Source organism: Sminthopsis crassicaudata, chromosome 3, assembly GCF_048593235.1.
Source record: "Sminthopsis crassicaudata isolate SCR6 chromosome 3, ASM4859323v1, whole genome shotgun sequence".
In the NCBI taxonomy this organism is placed as follows: Eukaryota; Metazoa; Chordata; class Mammalia; order Dasyuromorphia; family Dasyuridae; genus Sminthopsis; species Sminthopsis crassicaudata.
The window spans coordinates 362,303,249-362,323,512 of record NC_133619.1 but is presented as its reverse complement, the minus strand read 5'-3'; the positions used below and the strand labels follow the sequence as shown (position 1 = coordinate 362,323,512).

General features: G+C 35.5%; 1 protein-coding gene across 13 annotated transcripts in view; it reads left to right on the top strand.

Moving 5' to 3' along the window:
* The window catches only part of GLI2 (GLI family zinc finger 2), a 401,511-nt gene that overhangs the window by 258,110 nt on the left and 123,137 nt on the right, over positions 1–20,264 (top strand). Inside the window, exon 1 of one of the 13 annotated variants that reach the window (XM_074301792.1) lies at positions 12,702–18,947. The exons of the other annotated variants lie outside the window; for them this stretch is intronic. The gene's annotated coding sequence lies outside the window, so the exon portion shown is untranslated. Of the gene's footprint in view, positions 1–12,701; positions 18,948–20,264 lie in introns of those variants that run through there. 13 annotated transcript variants of the gene reach the window in all.

The window sequence follows — 20,264 nt, the reverse complement described above, 5'->3', positions numbered from 1 at the left end:
CTCACCCTTTGTTTCTCCATCCACCCATCCCTCTCCCCTTATTTCTTTATAGATTTTGGAGGGTGTTATATCCTTTATGGTATGTATGTAGTGTTATCTATTGAACCTATTTCTGATGTGAGTATACTTTCAGAACTATGAGCCCTTCTCCACCCTCTAATGTCTCTGTGTCTATTCTTCCTCTGTATCTCATGTGTATAATATGTTTGTTATTTTTACCTTCACTCTGCCAGTCTTTCTTTTGAGCTACCTTGTTGTTGATGTGAATCTTATCTACATACATGTATGCATATATATATATATATATATATATATATATATATATATACAAATACACACATATATGTATATATAAGTATATATATATATATATATATATATATATACACGTACACATGGATAATTTATCCATATAAAACAGTTTCCCTATGTTAAATTTTTTAAAACTGATCTTTCATATTGACTCTTACAAGTTAAGTTTGGGTTTGGTTAATAAAAAGTCCTGAAAATCTGCAAATTCATTGAATGTCCATTTTAACTCATTCAGGATTATAGATAATTTTGCTGGATATGATATTTTTGGTTTCAGGCCTAGTCAGTAGATATGATTCCAAAACCTATGGTCTTTTATTGTAGCTACAGATAAGGCTTGAACAATTCTAATTGTAGCTACAGCATATTTGAATTGTTTTTTTTTTCTTATTTTTTGCAAAATTTCCTTTTTGATCTGGGGGCTTTGAAATTTGGTGATAATATTCCTGTGTATTTTCCACACAGGATCTCTTTGAGGTGGTGACTCATGGATTTTTTTTTTTTTTTTTTTCTATTTCTACTTTCCCTTCATGTTCTATCACTCCAGGACAATTTTCTTGGATTATTTCCTACATTATTGTGTCAAGCTTCTCTTTTTGGTCAGAACTTTCTGGCAGTCTAATTATTCTTATGTTTTCTGTTTTTTGATCTGTTGTCTGGATCTGTCATTTTTCTTATATGATATTTCATATTCTGTTCTATTTTCTTATTCTTTGTAATCTGTTTTGCTATTTCTTGATCTCTTATAGCTTCACTGCCTTCCCCTTGCCCAATTCTAATTTTCAAAGCATTATTTTCATCTTTGAGACTGTACCTCTTTTTCTAATTGGTTAATTTTTTTTTCATAAGTTTCTTGTTTTTCTTGGTTGATCTTTAATTTTTTTTCTTTATTTTTTCCTCAATGTCTCTCATTTGGTTTTTGAATACTTTTCCGAGTTCTTCCATAAATTTTCTCTGAGCAGAAAGCAATTTCACCTTACTCTTTGGGGTAGAAGGTTTTTTTTTTTTTTTTTTTTTTTTTTTTTACTAAAGTGTCCTCCTCTGAAGATGAATGCCAGTTTTCCCTATTCTCATTTGTTTCATATGTTTCAATGGTGGAATTCTTTCTTTTCTGGTTCATTTTTTAAAAAATAAGAGGTATTGGTGTAAGTACCTTTAATTGTGTGTGTGTGGGGGGAAGGGAATGGTGCCTCCAGCTTCCCTTCAGCTCTCCCCTCTGACCAGGAACCCCAAACCAAGAGCTCCACCTTCCTGCAAGTGCCCGAAGCCAGGGTCCCTGTCCCACTGTTTCTTCACTCACTGAGTGTGAGTTCCTTCTCTCCTAGAGCTGCTGCTCTGCAGCACAGCTGGGCCTGATGTTTCCAATCAATAGAGGTTCACTCTGTCTTCCCAGACTCAAGCTCCCACTTCACAAACAGTCTGGGAGGTGAAAGTCTCTGTGGTTCCTGCAGAGCGTCAGCCACACCCAGCTAGCCCAAGGGCTACCCATTTGATGTTTCTGTGGAGCTAGCCTGGAAGTGTTTGTACTTCAGACAGGTTAATCCGCCAGCCCAGGGCCTTTCTTCAGATCTTCTCACTTGTATTGGGAGGACCCCAGTTCTGCCCCAAGTCTTTTAAATTTTTCACAGAGTCTATGTTCACCCTGAGGTGCAAATTTGTTCTATTTTGTGGAGAAATCAGAAGAGGTTGAAATTTACTAACCTACTCCGCCATCTTGCCAGAATCCTCCTCCCATATGTCTAAATTTTGGAGACTACAAATAATGATTGTGAATATTAGGATGCTGAGTCTTGAAGGCTAAAGAAACTCTGAATGATTTACTTTGGTGATTTATTGGGCAATCTTTTAGGGTGGATCATAGTATTATATTATAGGAGTCCTGGATTTGGAAGTAAATGGCCTATACTTGGGTACCAGATCTGTTACTTAATACCTAAAGGACCTGGAGTTAATCACAGAATCTTTCCTAACCTCCATTTCCTTATCTGTATAAGGGGAGTGGGGGTGGGAGTTGTATTGAAGCAAAACTTCTTAAATTGAGTCACCATCTCATATGGGGTCATTATAACTGAATGTGGGGGATTATGAAATTTTGATTTATTATCAAAAGTGTGGTTTATAATACCTGGAGTTATGTAAAAACTTCTTGGGTGAAAAAGGGTCATAAGTGGAAAAAAAGGTTACAAAGCCCTGGACTAGAGGACCTTGAAGGTCTCATCCAACTCTGAATCCAGTGATCTTATGAAACATTACTAAAATGAGAACCAAGAGATGGAAGTTACAGTTTTTCCTATATGATCTTAGGCAAACGACCTTTCTGCACCATATTTTCCATAGTTTAAACTAAATTGAATGACCTAAGGGTACCTCTAAGATCCCTTTCAGACTCTTTCTTTTGTATGAAAATCAGTCTTAGTACAAGGGATTCCTCACCAGTGAGTTGACTACCAAGTTATGAATTTTTTTTCTGCCATACATTTCCTTGAATTGGCACTGATGAAGTAATAACAGTAAATGTAATTTTGGCCATTATAAATCTATGTAAATCTTTTTCTACAAAGAATTCTTAAATTCAAAGAAGTACTTTCTTCATTTTAATCACTTATCTTCAAATGGTTCCTGTGATGTTACAAGCCAAGATATGAATCTCCTAAGATTGGTTGATGCAAAATTATTCTTTCATTCTAAAACAACCAGTACCCATCCTCCATCACAAGAATGCAAGAGAATTCCCTGATAATTCTGGTGTCAGAAAAACTGGATTGCATCTGATTATAGGCTCTCAGTTTTGTGGTAAGAATGAAGAGCTAGAATTTACTATATTCACGAGAGTTCTGATTCAGATTGTAGTAGAATCACCAGAACTGATTTAATTAACTTGACTGTATATAAAATATAACATCATCATGACTCTCCACTTCCTTTGTATTGAGTTTCCCTTCCTTACCTCATTCTCCATTTTAATGATCTTCCTTTTTTTTGAAGACACTTTGTTTTTTGTTTTCTTTTTTTTGTTGTTTTATTTTGTTTTTTATTAATTTTTATAATTATAACATTTTCTTTGACAGTACATATGCATAGGTTATTTTTTTTTTTTTTTTACAACATTACCCCTTGTACTCCCTTCTGTTCGGAGTTTTTCCCCTCCTTCCCTCCACCCTCTCCCCTAGATGACAGGCATTCCCATACATATTAAATATCTTATAATATATCCTAGGTACAATATATATGTGCAGAACTGAATTTTGTTGTTGTTGTTGTTGCAAAGGAAGGATTGTATTCGCAAGGTAAAAATAATCTGGGAAGAGAAACAAAACAAAACAAAAAAACAATGCTCACAGTTTACACTCATTTCTCAGTGTTCCTTTTCTGGATGTAGCTGATTCTGTCCATCATTGATCAATTGGAATTGGATTAGCTCTTCTCTATGTTGAAGATATCCACTTCCATCAGAATACATCCTCATACAGTATCATTGTTGAAGTATATAATGATCCTCTAGTTCTGCTCGTGTCACTCAGCATCAGTTGATGCAAGTCTCTCCAAGCCTCTCTGTATTCCTCCTGTTGGTCACAGAACAATAATATTCCATAGCCTTCATATACTATAATTTACCCAACCATTCTCCAATTGATGACATCCATTCATTTTCTAGTTTCTAGTCACTATGAAAAGGGCTGCCACAAACATTTTGGCACATACAGGTCCCTTTCCCTTCTTTAGTATTTCCTTGGAATATAAGCCCAGTAGTAGCACTGCTGGGTCAAAGGGTATGCACAATTTGATAACTTTTTTGGGCATAATTCCATATTACTCTCCAGAATGGTTGGATTCTTTCACAACTCCACCAACAGTGCATCAGTGTCCCAGTTTTCCCACAGCCCCTCCAACATTCATCGTTATTTGTTCCTGTCATCTTAGCCAATCTGACAGGTATGTAATGATATCTCAGAGTTGTCTTAATTTGCATTTCTCTGATCAATAGTGATTTGGAACACTCTTTCATATGAGTGGAAATAGTTTCAATTTCAGCATCTGAAAATTGTCTATTCATATTCTTTGACCATTTATCAATTGGAGAATGGCTTGATTTCTTATAAATTAAATTCAATTCTCTGTATATTTTGGAAATGAGGCCTTTATCAGAACCTTTAACTGTAAAAATGTTTTCCCAATTTGTTACTTCCCTTCTAATCTTGTTTGCATTAGTTTTGTTTGTGCAGAAACTTTTTAATTTGGTGTAATCAAAATTTTCTATTTTGTGATCAATAATGGTCTCTAGTTCAACCTTGGACACAAACACCTTCCTCCTCCACAAGTCTGAGAGGTAAACCATCCCATGTTCCTCCAATTTATTTATGATTTCATTCTTTATGCCCAAATCTTGGACCCATTTTGATCTTATCTTAGTATGTGGTGTTAAATGTGGGTCTGTGACACTTTGTTTTTTTCATATGATTATGGTTAGTTGCTCCTATTAGGATCAAAATAAGAAAATATTCCACTAAAATCCTTAATGTGCCTTAATTTAATGTCACCTCTCAGTTCAATAAAATTTCAGAATAAGAGACAAGGCATTATACTATTTGAAAAGAATGACATAATCCCTTTGCTTAAGAAACTTCCATTCTAATGCAAATGTGCAGAAATATAACAGCTATACTACTTATTTGGACCAAGCTAAGTAGCTATGGTAAAGTTCTTTGTAAACTTTATTTTGTTAACATAATGTCAGTTATTATTATTTTTGTTATTATCACTAAATATGATACATGGCAGAAAATTATAAGAGAAAAGAATAGAAAAAATACGATTATAGTTATCCAGGCAAGAGGTAATAAGAAGAGGTAATAAGAACCAAAAATGGCTAAAATTTTAAATCTGGACTGGACTAGATTCCAACAGGAATGGGGAAGTTGAGTTGGTAGGAGAGACAGATTTAAAGGGTAGCCAAGTATTGACTACCTTTCAATTTGGAAAAGAATGAATTTGAGGTATGATCAGGATATCAAAATGAAAATGTCTAGCATTGATTGGAAATAAAGAGCTTGAATTTACTGGATCTTTTTTCCCCTCCTCAATAGTATTTTATTTTTCCAATTACATGTAAAAATAATTTTCAATATTCATTTTTGTAAGATTTTGATTTCTGAATTTTTTTCTCCCTCCCCAAGACAGCAACTAATCTTATATAGGTAATACATATACAATACTTTTAAACATATTTCCATATTAGTTATGTTGTGAAAGAAAAAATTAGAACAAAAGGTAAAAAAAAAACACAAGAAATAAAAAAGCAAACAAACAGAGGTGAAAATAGTGTACTTTGAACCATATTCAGTTTCCACAGTTATTCCTTTGGATACAGATAGCATATTTCAATCTAAATCTCATTTTACTGAATCTTAATATGTAGATTTGGGGAATTGACTAATGAATGAGATTACAAATTCCAGCTGAAGAGTACAGAATACAGTAACAGAGCATTGCAGAAATTTTGGGAGTGAAAAGAGAAAGTCTAATTATAGGGGGAGATTGAATTTGATGGGATAGATAAGAGAAAAATTAGGAATAAACCATGTCATAGAAGCCAGAGAAGCAATTACTTAAAGGGGAGTATATCTAACAGCGTCAAATGTTGCAGAAAGATAAAGGAGGATGAGGAATGAATGAAGGCCATTGGATTTACAGCTAAGTGGCAAGCTTGGATAGAACAATTTCTCAGTGGTAGACATGTAAACCCAATTATGAAGTTAATGAGTGTTAAAGCAATAAGGGGAATTACCTCTGCATGGAGAGGAGAGAGATAGGATAGTAACTTGAGAAAGGATTTGGTTTGGAAGAGTCGAAGGAAAGGTTTTGAAGGATGAGGGAGAGTAGGAATATTTGTAGACAACAAATAAAAATTCAATGAAGAAGCAGAGATTTAAGATGGGGAAAAATATCTGTGGAGCAAAGTACTATGAGCTATGGGAATGGGTATGATCCGAGACGCAATCTTTGGCAAGACAAGTGTCATTTTATCTGAGGCTGGAAGGAAGGAAAGAGACTGGGTGAAGGAAGACACATAGAAGTTTTGAGGTATAAAGGAGGTGTAAGGGAGCTCTCAGTGGATGACCTTATTTGCTGGGAAAAAGTCAATGAATTGGGAATCTGAAGAGAGAAAAATATTCAGAATTCTTTTCCCCAAATATTTATATTTCAAAGAAACCCCCAAACATATCTCCAGTACTTACATTTCAAATACTTGAGGCTCTCAAATATTTGGAGGTCCTTTTTGCTCTTTCTAAAATCATAACCAAATAGGCAATCATCTTCAACGTGGAGGAAAAGCAAGCCTGAATATATTCAGCATTGTGGAATAGCAAGGTTCTTTGTAGAGGCCTATATACCAATTCAGGTTAAAAAAAATTAACTACTTAGAATGTGACATGCTTTTATTCCAGAAACTAGATCTACAAAGACAAAAAAAGAAAGAAATAGTCTTTCCCCTCAAAGAGCTTATATTCTACTGAGAGCTTATATTCCTTCAATATTCTGCATAAGTTCAAATTGTTTTTATAAATATGGAATCACCTATACTTTTGTAATCATAAGCCAAAACAAAATTTTAAAGTATGTATTTGCTGTTTTTAACTGAAGAAAACAATCACATAAACTCTCATATTAATATATTGAAGCTTTCTACCAACTTTGAACTAGGGTTCTAATAAGGCATTTGTTTTTATGTTTTCCCATCTGCCCATTTTGCCTAAGAGGACAGTGACTCGGATTAGTGTTCTGGTAATTACTCTACCCAAGAGCAGTTACTATTCTTTGTAGTAATAATATATGACTTCATGTGAGGAGAATTCCATAGGCTTCTGATGTGATCTGCCTGATCATGTTTCTATGACCCATTTTTTTCTGGTTCTTTCTCTGACCCTTAACTTTATTCTCTTCACCAATAATTCACCATAGCCATTATTAATGGCATGTTAACTTGAATCCTGCTTTCAGGGAAGATGGTTTTTCTTGTGTGCTTTCTCAGTATCCCAACTCACTTAAACAATGAGATGATTATACTAAAACCATCAAAAATATGCCCTCAAAACACATGTCCTTCTCTCTCAGGAACCTACCAACCATGAGATTTAACATGTAAACTGGGAGCATGATAACAATGTAAAAATTCCCCAACCCTTAATTTCCTTTTTCAAAAAAAAAAAAACAAAACAAAAAAACAAACCTCTTGACATTTACCCTAACTTGTTCTTTTTTCCATCTTTTGGGTCTTATTCTGTATCTAAGTCTATCTGTCTTGAAAGATCTTGAAACAAATGCATATTTTGATGGGGAGGAGGGGAGGAGAGGATGAAACTTCTCTTCTTAAGAGTTTCTGCCTCAGAAACTGAAAACAAAGCTTTTCCTTTGAAATAGCATATGATGCTGTGTGTGAGTGTGTGTGAGTTGTGTTGTGTGTGTGTGTGCTGTCTTTCCTGCTAGAAACACATGATTTAATAAGATCTTTTTTATTTAAAATAAGAAAAAAAATCCATAAAACTCACCATGAAAACAAGTGTGAATGGATCAGTTTGACTTTCATTTATATAAAGCCAACTTTTCACTTCTTATCCTGCCCTTCTCTGCTGCTTGATGTGTTAAGCTTGGTCTCCAAGCCTTCCCTTCTAAGGTTCTAGATATTTTTTACCTCAGCTTTTAATTAACTTGACTGCCATGAACATAACTGAAAGACAAAAGTTTTAGCATGAGTTGAATACACACCTTTAAATAAATTGTTTGTTAAAGATATGATTGAGTTCAGGTGAACTTATGTTAATGTTTATGCATTCAGTATAATTTGAATTTAATATAATCTACTGTGAGATGTACCATAGAACATAGTATTAAATGTGAAAGGGACTTTAAAGTCATCTAGTTCAACTCTCATTTTATAATGAGTAAATTGAGTCCAAGAGAGGTCAAGTGACTTGTCCTAAAATTGGATGGGCTATAATTCAACCTACAGTTTTATGGTGGACTCTAGTTGCTGAAAAAATTTTTCTCTCTGTTTATTTGTTTTTTCTCATCTGTTTATTCTTTATCCCATCTCCTTCTCTGACTTGACATCCTTTTCTATTTCTGGAATCTGTCTGGAAACTCTTCCCTCATTCAACCTTCCCAAATGGCTTCTCTCTGTTTCTGACCTTTGAGGTGAGAACCAATCAGTGAGATCCTTCACCAGCTCATATAAATTACCTTTCTTCCTTCAGCATCCCTGGGCTATTCTGATACATGAGTAATATGAAGAGTTGAAAGAATTTGCACTGATGATACATTAAATCCAACAGTTAGATCCTTGTTCTTTCCCTTTATCCTAGTACTCCAAGGTCTCTATTGGAGTCTGTTGACCCTTGACCCTCAGGTGGCTATGATTAGACCCTAAATACCCTTTCCCCTAAGTATTCTGGTTATCTTCCTTACCTGACATCTTTGTGCCCTTGAATGCTTTGATTTAAATTACCTGGAGAAGCAATATAGTATGGTATATAGCTGATAGGACTTGAAGTGAAGCTTCAAATTCCATCTCAGATGCTTACTAGTTATGTGACTTGGACAAGCCAGTTTATTCACCTTTAAAATGATGGCCTTAGATTTAATGACCTGTCAAGCCACTTCCAACTCCAAATTTATGATCCTTAGTTCCCGTGAAATGTGCCAGACAAAAAGATCTGTTACCTTCATCATGGGCTGGTTCTAGTGATTCTACTATGAAGCCTTTTTTAAGTTTTAGTAATGGGACATCTTGATTTTTTTACTGAATTTTATATGATTTAATAAGTCACTCTCTTTTATTCACTTATATTTAACTAGCAATGGTTATGGGGATTTGGAATTAAAAACATTATAGACACTAATCTCCTTCCCTTACTATGAATTCTGTTTTCAGTTTGTAATGCTACAAGGATGTTTGAGGTGATTTTATTTGACCTTTCCATTTATCATTAAAGATGTGTCACCTAAGGACCCCAGAGAAGTGTCTTGCCCAAGGGAACAAGACTGAGTACTTAGTGGCAGAGCCTTTAGTTTGGTGCTTTATCTATCATATCATACTATCTTGGGCAAGCAAGTTTATCTCCATAGGTTTCAGTTTCTTCTTTCCTCATCAATAAAACTAAAAAAAAAAAAATGGACTTCCTGACCTCTAAAATTCTTTCCAGCCCTAAATCTATGATCTAACTCTTCCTTAATTCATGCTAAAATCTGTAGCTATGGGCATTTTGATTGACTTTTAGGTCTAGCCTAAGCTGATAAATTCTCCAGATCTCACAAGCACAGACACCATGCTACTTTGAATGACTGATGGAATTCTGAATAACCTAATATAATACTCATTTTTAGTCTGACTGAGAGTACAGTGGGCATATCTCTTTATTCCAGGATTAGCTTTCAAGAAGAATAAAGTGAGTCTTCTTGTATATTGTTCAAATCAGTTCACATTTGAGATGGCACAGTATCAGGATTTGTCCAGAGAGAGGTAACCAGTATAATAAAGGGCCTTAATTTTATGGATTGGATGTGAAGATTGGTTAAAAGAACCTGAGAATTTTTACCTGAAGAACAGATGATTCAGGAGACATGATAGCTGTCTTCAAATATTCAGAGGATAGGCTTATAAGGAGGGATATGCCTCGTTTTTATTTTTGTTTTGTCAGAGATTAGAAGTAAGTGCAGTGCATAAAAGTTGAAAAGTGGTAGATTTTGGCTTAAGTCAATAAAAACTTACAATTAGTACTGCTCACAAGTAGAACTAGTTGCTTCAAGAGGTAATAGATCCCTTGCTCATTGGAAGTCTTGAGAGCAAAGTTGGATGACCAGTGTTAGGTGTGTCATAGGGAGAGATTCCATTTGAGTAAAAGGTCAACTAGATGGCCACTGAGACCATTCCAATTCTGAAATTCTGTGATTTTGTGTAGGATGTATAGATCTCAGAGTACTAGAAAATGTCATTAAGAATGTAGAAATTCTTAGCTTATACTTCACAAGTATGTGCCTCAGCAGGGAGACAGGGTGCTATAAACTTTGTCACAATACCTACTTACAAACTTGCCTAACCCTATAAATACCAGGGGGCCAGGGCAGGGGAAGAGGAATCATTTAGACCACAAAGTAATCACTAACATATGTTTAGAAGCTTCTCTTGGGATTTAGCTGAAGAAGAGGGGCAAAAAAGAACTGTTTGCATATTTTTCTGTTGTCAGAGGACATGATGACAGCAGCTGAGAGTCCAGCAGGGGGGAGCAGAAGACATTGAAGGGAATATCCCTCCTCTTTTTGGAAGGCCGCCAAACCATTTTCCCATTCATTACAGTCTTCCAGGACCAGATACATTAGTGGTCTATATCCTAAATGAGAAAGAAAACCCCCAAAGCTAAGTGTGGCAAAATGTGGTGAATTAGGCAGTGATTGATATTTATTGTGGTAATCCAGAAAATCTCCCAAATTCTCAGATAGCACTAGTTATGAGAATGGATGAGCATTCCAAGACTACTTCTCTTCCCCTGGAACATATTTATTCCCTTCATTCTCAAAGGATGCCAAGCCTTGAAGATAACCACTCTAGAGTCAACATCTCTATGGATTTGATGATATTACCATATGATGGTCACCACTATCATAAAGGCAGGCATTGGATCTCTGATTTCCTTTGTCTAAGAAAGGCCTACATAAGAATATTGCCTTGAGAATGTAATTAACCCTTTCTCCAAAACAAAGGCTTGGAGAGAGCCTTAATAATTTTGCATAATATTCTAACATCATATAGCACTTGACAGATTTCAAGTTTGTTTGTTTTTTCCCCACACAGATCTGTAAGAAGGGGGGAAATAATATTATCCTCATTTTACAGAAGTTCACAAAATTTAAACTTATAAAATTGCCTATGTTACAGCCCTAGAGCTGAGCACTTCTGTCTCTTCAAAGTCTAGTTCAAGTTCAAAGATCGAGTATCTGTAAGTGCTAACTTTAAGTCTGATAAGTTAAACTCCCTCCTTCCAAAATTTTATGGAAAGAAAGTTCTAACTTGACTATATCTGAGATAGGGAAAAACAACAGAGGAAAAAGGAGATACTCACAGGGGAAATCAGCTTACTAATTTAAAGGGGAAAAGAAAATTAAAAACTTCCTCCCTGATTATAAATTCATCCTGGACATAAAGGGAATGTAATTGCAGTTTCCCTGTAGAAATGAGCAACCTCTAGCCTCATCTTGGGTCCTAAAGTGCTCTGTCCTTTAAAAGAGGAGAAAAGAGAATATGGGAAAATCAAATTGATCAGTAGCTTTGGGAATCAAAATCAAATTGATCAGTAGCTTTGGAATCAGAGAACCTTTGCTTACAACTATGTCTGGTCAAAGGTCTCATTTCCAAAATATATAGAGAACTGACCCTAATTTATAAGAAATCAAACCATTCTCCAATTGATAAATGGTCAAAGGATATGAACAGACAATTCTCAGACGATGAAATTGAAACTATATCCACTCATATGAAAGAGTGTTCCAAATCACTACTGATCAGAGAAATGCAAATTAAGACAACTCTGAGATACCACTACACACCTGTCAGATTGGCTAAGATGACAGGAACAAATAATGATGAATGTTGGAGGGGATGTGGGAAAACTGGGACACTAATACATTGTTGGTGGAGTTGTGAAAGAATCCAGCCATTCTGGAGAGCAATTTGGAACTATGCCCAAAAAGTTATCAAACTGTGCATACCCTTTGACCCAGCAGCGCTACTACTGGGCTTATATCCCAAGGAAATACTAAAGAAGGGAAAGGGACCTGTATGTGCCAAAATGTTTGTGGCAGCTCTTTTTGTTGTAGCTAGAAACTGGAAAATGAATGGATGTCCATCAATTGGAGAATGTTTGGGTAAATTATGGTATATGAAGGTTATGGAATATTGCTCTGTAAGAAATGACCAGCAGGAGGAATACAGAGAGGCTTGGAGAGACTTACATGAACTGATGCTGAGTGAAATGAATAGAACCAGAAGATCGCTGTACACTTCAATGTTGTATGAAGATGTATTCTGATGGAAGTGGATATCTTCAACATAAAGAAGATCCAACTCACTTCCAGTTGATCAATGATGGACAGAAATAACTACACCCAGAGAAGGAACACTGGGAAGTGAATGTAAATTGTTAGCACTACTGTCTATCTACCCAGGTTACTTATACCTTCGGAATCTAATACTTAATGTGCAACAAGAAAATGGTATTTACACACATATATTGTATTTAGGTTATATTGTAACACATGTAAAATGTATGGGATTGCCTGTCATCAAGGGGAGGGAGTAGAGGGAGGGGGGATAATTTGGAAAAATAAATACAAGGGATAATGTTATAAAAAAAATTACTCATGCATATATACTGTGGAAAAAAAATTCTAAATAAAAAAACAACTATGTCTGGTAAGATACTTAATCTCTTTAGCTTCAGTTTCCTTATCGTAAAATGGGAATATGTATATTTCTTCACAAACTTGTGAGGGGACTAAAGGATTTTGTAGTTCAAGTGTTACATAAAAGTGAGTTGTTACTATATTGGATGTGAAAATACTTTTAAAATCAAAGCATTATATAATTATAATATATATATATTTACTTTTTTATTATTATAACTTTTTGTTGATAGAACATACGCATGGATAATTTTTCAACATTGACCCTTGTAATCACTTCTGTTCCAACTTTTCCCTTCTCTCCCTCCACCTCCTCCCCTAGATGTCAGGCAGTCTCATACATGTTAAACATGTTAAAGTATATCTTAAATACAATATATGTGTACATATTAATACAGTTCTCTTGTTGCACAAGGAAAAATGGATTTAGAAAGATAAAAATAATCTGGGAAGAAAAACAAAAATGCAAGCAGTCCTCCCTCATTTCCCAGTGTTCTTTCTCTGGGTATAGCTGGTTCTGTTCATCACTGATCAATTGGAACTGAATTGGATCTTCTCATTGTCAAAGATAGCCATGACCATCAGAATTGATTCTCATGTAGTACTGTTGTTGAAATATATAATGACCTCCTGGTCCAGCTCCTTTCACTCAGCATCAGTTCATGTAAGTCTCTCCAAACCTCTCTGTATTCATGCTGTTGGTCATTTCTTACAGAACAATAATATTCCATAACATTCATATACCATAATTTACCCAGACATTCTCCAATTGATGGACATCCATTCAACTTCCAGTTTCTAGCCATTACAAAAAGGGCTACCACAAACATTTTGGGACATACAGGTCCCTTTCCCTTCTTTAATATCTCTTTGGGATATAAGCCCAGTAATAACATTGCTGGATCAAAGGGAATGCACAGTTTGATAACTTTTTGAGCATAGTTCCAAATTGTTCTCCAGAATGGCTGGATCCATTCACAACACCACCAACAATGCATCAGTGTCCCAGTTTTCCCACATCCCCTCCAACATTCATCATTATTTGTTCCTGTCATCTTAGCCAATCTGACAGGTGTGTAGTGATATCTCAGGGTTGTCTTAATTTGCATTTTTCTGATCAATAGTGATTTGGAACACCCTTTCATATGAGTAGAAATAGTTTCAATTTCGTCATCTGAAAATTGTTCATATTCTTTGACCATTTATCAATTGGAGAATGGCTTGATTTCTTAAAAATTAGAGTCAATTCTCTATATATTTTAGAAATGAGGCCTTTATCAGAACCTTTAACTATAAAAATGTTTTCCCAGTTATAATAAATTATTTTTAACTGGATTTTGATTTCCTTGGTGTAGGAAAATAAGTCTTTGGAGAGAAACTTTCTATACTAATGCTTCTCAGGACCTCCTCAGGACCTTTTCAATCTTAAAGAATTTTCTGGGACACTGTGACAATACACAATTTTCCTAGGATCATATAGCCAACATATTTAAGAGGCAGGTTTTGAACTCCTTCTGACTCCTGGGCCAGCTCTCTATTCCCTGTATTTGACTATCCTCCATTATTGTTCTTATTCTTTATTTTGTGCTCCTTCACTTTTTTTGAAAAGCAATTGAGGTTAAGTGACTTTCCTAGTATCTCAAGATAGTGAGAGTGGATCTGACTTCAGGTCCTACAGATTCCAAAGCTGGTGGCTCTATCCATGGTCCCACCTAGATGACCAGCCCCTTTATCTTTCACTTAATTTCAAAAGATCATAAGATGGAGGTTTAGGAGAGACCTTAAGTGACCAAGTATAAACAGCCACACAAATAATCTAAAATTATCTTTCTATTGGGGGAAAATAAAAAAATTTGTAAGAAATCGAATCTGATTGGGATGGCCTTAGGAATAACTGCAGTGGGTATCATTAGTTAATCATAAATTGAAGAGCTCTAAGAAGGCTGACCTTAATTATCTTCTTTACCTGCTTGTGCCCATATCACCAATATAGTTCAGTACTTTGTGTCACAAAGAATTTTCAGTCCTTGAGTCATGGTGTTCAACTGCAGGTAGTCCTAGGAAGAATGATACTTTGTCTACTAATATCTGAACAAAAATTATCAAATCCTTTCAACTCAGAACTTTTGGCTTCTAGCCATTCCCTGGGGGAATGGCCATGAGGCTGCCTTTTTGAATAGTCAGCTTTATCAGAAATGGGAATAAGTAAGGAAATGTTGGGAAAGCATGGTAGGGTCATAAATTTAGAGCTGGAAGGAGAATGGACATTCTGAAAAGTATTATTACCTGCCCAAGGTTATAGAGATGCTGGTAGAGACTGGATTTGAACTCAGGTCCTCTAAACTGAGAAAAAGTGTTCTTTCCACCATACCACACTGAAGGCCCTCCAAAGCAAACAGTGCTTACTAACTTCATAGCTTTAGGATGAATCCTTCTGGATACACATATTGTAAGTATAGTACTCTGTAGTGAGCACTACATGAGCCCTATCATTCTGAAGTCATACATAAAGCCCCTGGTGGCTAGATTGTGAAGGGTTTTAAATACCAGGCAGAGTACTTTTATTATTTTATACCTCTGCTTGAGGAACTGTATTTTGGTGGTTGTGTGGATCATGGCTTGGTGAGGAGAATGACATATATCATAGAGACAGGAAGCTATTGTGGTGGACCCCAGAGATGATGATGGCTTACATTTGGGCAGTAACTTTTGAAAGGAGAAAAGGCATGAATATGGCAAATACTGGGGAGGACAAGACTTTGCAGCTAATTGGATATGGCAGCAGGGGAAGGGGATGTCAGGGGAGAGGAAAGAGTTAGGGGCCAGAATTTAGCAATTGTGCTCACTGGCAACCTTGGAGAAAGATGTTTTATGTCAGAAGGAATTGGGGAGAGAGAGAGAGAGAGAAGCCAGATTGCATAGGGTTGAAAAGTTAAATAGGTAGTGGGAAGAAAGTATGGATACAAAAGTCTTTTTAGAGTTTTGTATGTGAAAGAAAAGCGAAAAATACAATGATAATCTAAAGAGATAGAAAGCTCGGGGGAAGGTTTTTAAAAGGCTGAGAGTAGATATGAATATGTCTTCAGACAGCAGCAAAAGAGCTAGTAGATAGGGAAAGATTAAAGATAAAAGAAAGGGAATGCTCAATGAGGCAAGTTTCCAGAGGAGATGGCTATGGATGGGGTTAGGAGCACATTAAGAGAGGCCGACCTTGTACATACAATCCCTATATTTTTCATGAGAGGAAACTGAGACTTGAAGGGTTAAATTTATTAGCCACAGCCACATGAATATAGTTGAGAGCAAAGGTTTGGCCTTGGCAAGGAGAAAAATCACTTCTTCAGAGGGAGGATTTTTTGTTGTTTTTTGTTGTTGTTGCTGTTGTTGTTGTTGTTGTTTTGTCATGCTTGACTATGACCCAATTTGTGTTTTGTTTCTTTGTTTGTTTTTTGAAATTTGCCTTTTCCTTCTCATTTTACAGATGAAGAAATTGAGGCAAACAGGATTATATGACTTGCCCAGGGTCATACAGCTAGTAAGAGTCAGAGACCAGATTTGAACTTATTAAGATGATTCTTCAGACTCCTGGTCCGGCACTCTCTTCTCTGCACCGCCTAAGCTGCCAGAGAAAGAATTAAAAGTGTGGGGGTTGGGGCAGAGTTATTGATAGGTTTAATATACTTAAATTTTAATCATGGAAATTAGGAAACTAATGAACCTGGGAAGCCAGGTTGTTTGAGGGGAAAACAGCATAACTTTAAAATTCTCAAATATATAGATGAGAGTTAGGTTGGAGAAAAGTCTATTCCAGATACTAAATTCTTTGAGAAAAAAAGGAACAATGATCCGGCCACTGGTATATTACTGGTATAACAAGAATAATTTTTATTTAGTGATATATTTGGATAAAACAAACCTACAAAGGAAGAGATTGCTGAGTAATGATAGTCAAAGAGAGATAGTTACAATGTGGCAATAGAGAATAAAAAATATTCCAAGTCCAAAATAAAAGAATCACTGATGACACAGAATGAGTTGGCGAAAAGATTTGATTCAATTCAGCAAACATACATTAATCTTCTATTTCGCACTGGGTTCTAGAGGTACAAAAACAAAAATTAAACTCTTGCACTGAGTTAGACATCAAAAAGAGTAGGGTTTGAGTCAAGGCACAGTCATCTACTAGCCATACAGTAATAGATAACTCACTTTCCAATACCTCCCCAATATATCCCATTCTATTATTTATTTATTTTTTAAATGACTCACTTTTTCTTAGGGAAAAAAGGTCATTTTGTATTGTAAAATAAAATATTATCTATAGTTTGTGAGCTCCTTGGCTTTAGGGACTATCTTTGCTTTATATTTAACCCTTAGCATAGTGCCTCATACGTAGTAGGTACTTAATAAATGCTTAGTGATTGATTATATTACCTACCTGAAAAAAAATTGTTGTGAAGGTTACATATGATAATGAATGGGAAAGTGCTGAATAATCTTAAAACAATCCACTTTTTAATGTTCAGACGTGTGATTTCATTAATGTGGGGAACCTCTATGTGTATACTCCTTCTACTAAATAAGTAACTTCATCAATATTGTAGAAAGTTGACTGAAGCACTGGGATATTAAGTAATTTGCTTATAGTCATACAGAAGAAGCAGGTCTTCTAAATTTAAGATGGCATGAAATCCTCTAGGCCATGCTATCTCTTGAAAACCCAATTATTAAACTATTATTATTATCATTAACAACAGTTCAGACTGGTATCCCAATCATATAGATTCAAAGAAAACAAGTTTTGAATGCTAATTTTGGTGCTGACTCACAAGGTCTCATAAGGCAATTCACCTCTTCTCTCTGAATCTGTTTTTTTCATCTCTGAAATGGGCAGAATAATATGTACCCTCATATCCCTCCCAGGTTTGGAGCAAGAGTTAATAACATAATATCTGCAGGGCACCTCTAACCATTCTCAGAAGTGTGTTCTGCAGATGCAAAGGGTCATTATAATAATTATTATTAATTTTCCCCCAGGAATTTAGTCTTATGCAAGAAACGATCTTTTTTAGCAGTCTGAGTTCCTTTGACCCAGGACTGACCTCCATCCTTTTCGTTTGTTGTTGTTTTATTTTTTTTAACAACCTTCTCAGGCTATGTAGAAATTTGAATAATAACCCATTTAGTTTAATAAATGAAGATGGCCATTTTGGAGAATGGTTTTCTCTGCAATGGGTTTTGGAGCTCTTGTCTTAAGTTCCTTATTGGAACTCTCCATACATACAGAGGCAGGTTTTCTATTCATTCAATACAGTTAAATTTAACAAACATTTTTGAAGTGAATATTATATAGAAATCACTGGGTGCAGAACATTCTTATTGGGGTCTGTGAGTAGATTTTAGAGGGTCCATAAGCTTGAATGGGAAAAAAGATTACATATTTTCTTGCAAAATACCTCTGAATGAAATTTAGCATTTCCTTCTATTATTTAAAAAAGGATATATTCTGGAAAAGGGGTCCATAGACTTTACTGTATTGTCAAATGGACCCATGACACACAAAAAAATTAAGAACTCTTGCTGAAGAGAGAAACAATGTCATAAACCATAAAATAAGGATCTATTATTTATTGAATTCTTCCTATATGCATATAACTATTCCAGTGCTGTAGAGAGATATAGAAAGATTTGAGATATGATCTTTGCCCTCAAGGAGCTTACAATCTAATTTGAAAAAATAAAGCAAGTCACATACATGTTATATGGAAACTATTAAACAAACTGATTACAAACCACATTCTGAGAATTGTCACAGAAATCAAAGGTGACAGCAACAGACAAACAATGAAGAGTGAATGTAGAAGGAGGTAGACTCTGAAAACTCAGGGAAGACTAAATACCTTAAGGAATAGGTCTTGAAGATGTCTCAAGTTTTAATTTCCGGAGAGCCCAGGATGCAGGTGGCCATTCGCATGCAGTTTTCCCCCAGAGTTGTGTGAGTGGACTGAATTGTACGATGCTCCATAAAGTTCTTTTATGTCTTCCCTGCTTGGTTATGAGCTCTTCAACATCAGGTCATATGTCTTATTTCTTTGATCTCCTGCAGTTCAGTTCAGATGGATGCTGCTTTGTTGGCTAACATTTGCTGTTCCAAGCACTGACCTGAGGGACACCCAAAACATGTAGGTTTAGTTGGTGTTTAGTCCTTTCACTTTCTGTGTTTTCTCTGATTGGGTCTGTCTCTCAGGCATCAGGTTCTCTGCTATGGCACCCCATATAAATCTGTCCTCTAAGGAGAGCACCTCATGCTTTAGAGCAGAGATTTTTTTTTTATTTTAATAGTTTTTATTTACCAGTATATGCATGGGTAATTTTACAACATTGACAATTGCCAAACCTTTTTTTCTAATTTTCCCCCTCCTTCCCTTGCCCCCAATGGCAGATTGACCAATACATAATTAAATGTTAAAGTATAAATTAAATACAATATATGTATATATGTACAAACAGTTGTTTTGTTGTACAAAAAGAATTGGACTTTGAAATAGTGTACAATTAGCCTGTGAAGGAAATAAAAAATCCAGGTGGATAAAAAAATAGAGGGATTGGGAATTCTATGTAGTGGTTCATAGTCACCTCCCAGAGTTCTTTCGCTGGGTGTAGCTGGTTCAGTTCATTCCTGCTCTATTGGAACTGATTTGGTTCATCAGAATTGATCATCGTAAAGTATGATTTGTTGAAGTATACAATGATCTGGTCCTGCTCATTTCACTCAGCATTAGTTCATGTAAGTTAGAGCAGAGATTTTTAACTTAAGGTCTGTGAACTTTTTTAAAACATGTTTGTTTGGTTTTTTTGATAACTGTATCTTAATATTTCCTCTGTAATCTTATGTGTTTTGTTTTATGTATTCCTCTGAGAAGGGGTCTTTAGACTTTACCAGACTGATAATGGGATCCGTGGCACAAAAGAAAGCTAAGAACCCTTCTCTAAACTTTTAATTTTTCCTTCTCACCATCAAAATTATTTATAGCTTTGGGACTTGGGATTTATAGCTTATGTGACATCAGGATACTAATCCATGCAAGTGGCTTGATGTGACTCAAAATCTATTATGCTTTAAAAGGTAACAAAAACAGCAACCCCAATAGTAGAATTTCAGGGATTATTAGGTCAGTGTGTGTGTGTGTGTGTGTGTGTGTGTGTGTGTGTTTAGGGGTGAGCTTTTTTGGGAGACAAGACTTGGGAAGCTTGGGAAGTCAACCTTGGGATACACACCTTTCATAAAGAAGATGTTGAATATGTCTGTGGAAAAAGATACATGCATATGTTTTGTGCATGCATTTCCATGTGTAACCATGAAGTTTTGAAGTAAAAGATTTGTTTTTAAAGACATACCTATTATGTAAGTAAATAAAGTAGACATCATTTCATTCTGTTTTCCCATAGACCCAGAAGTTCTCATGATTTAGCAGTAATGACTGGCATTTCTGTTTGTT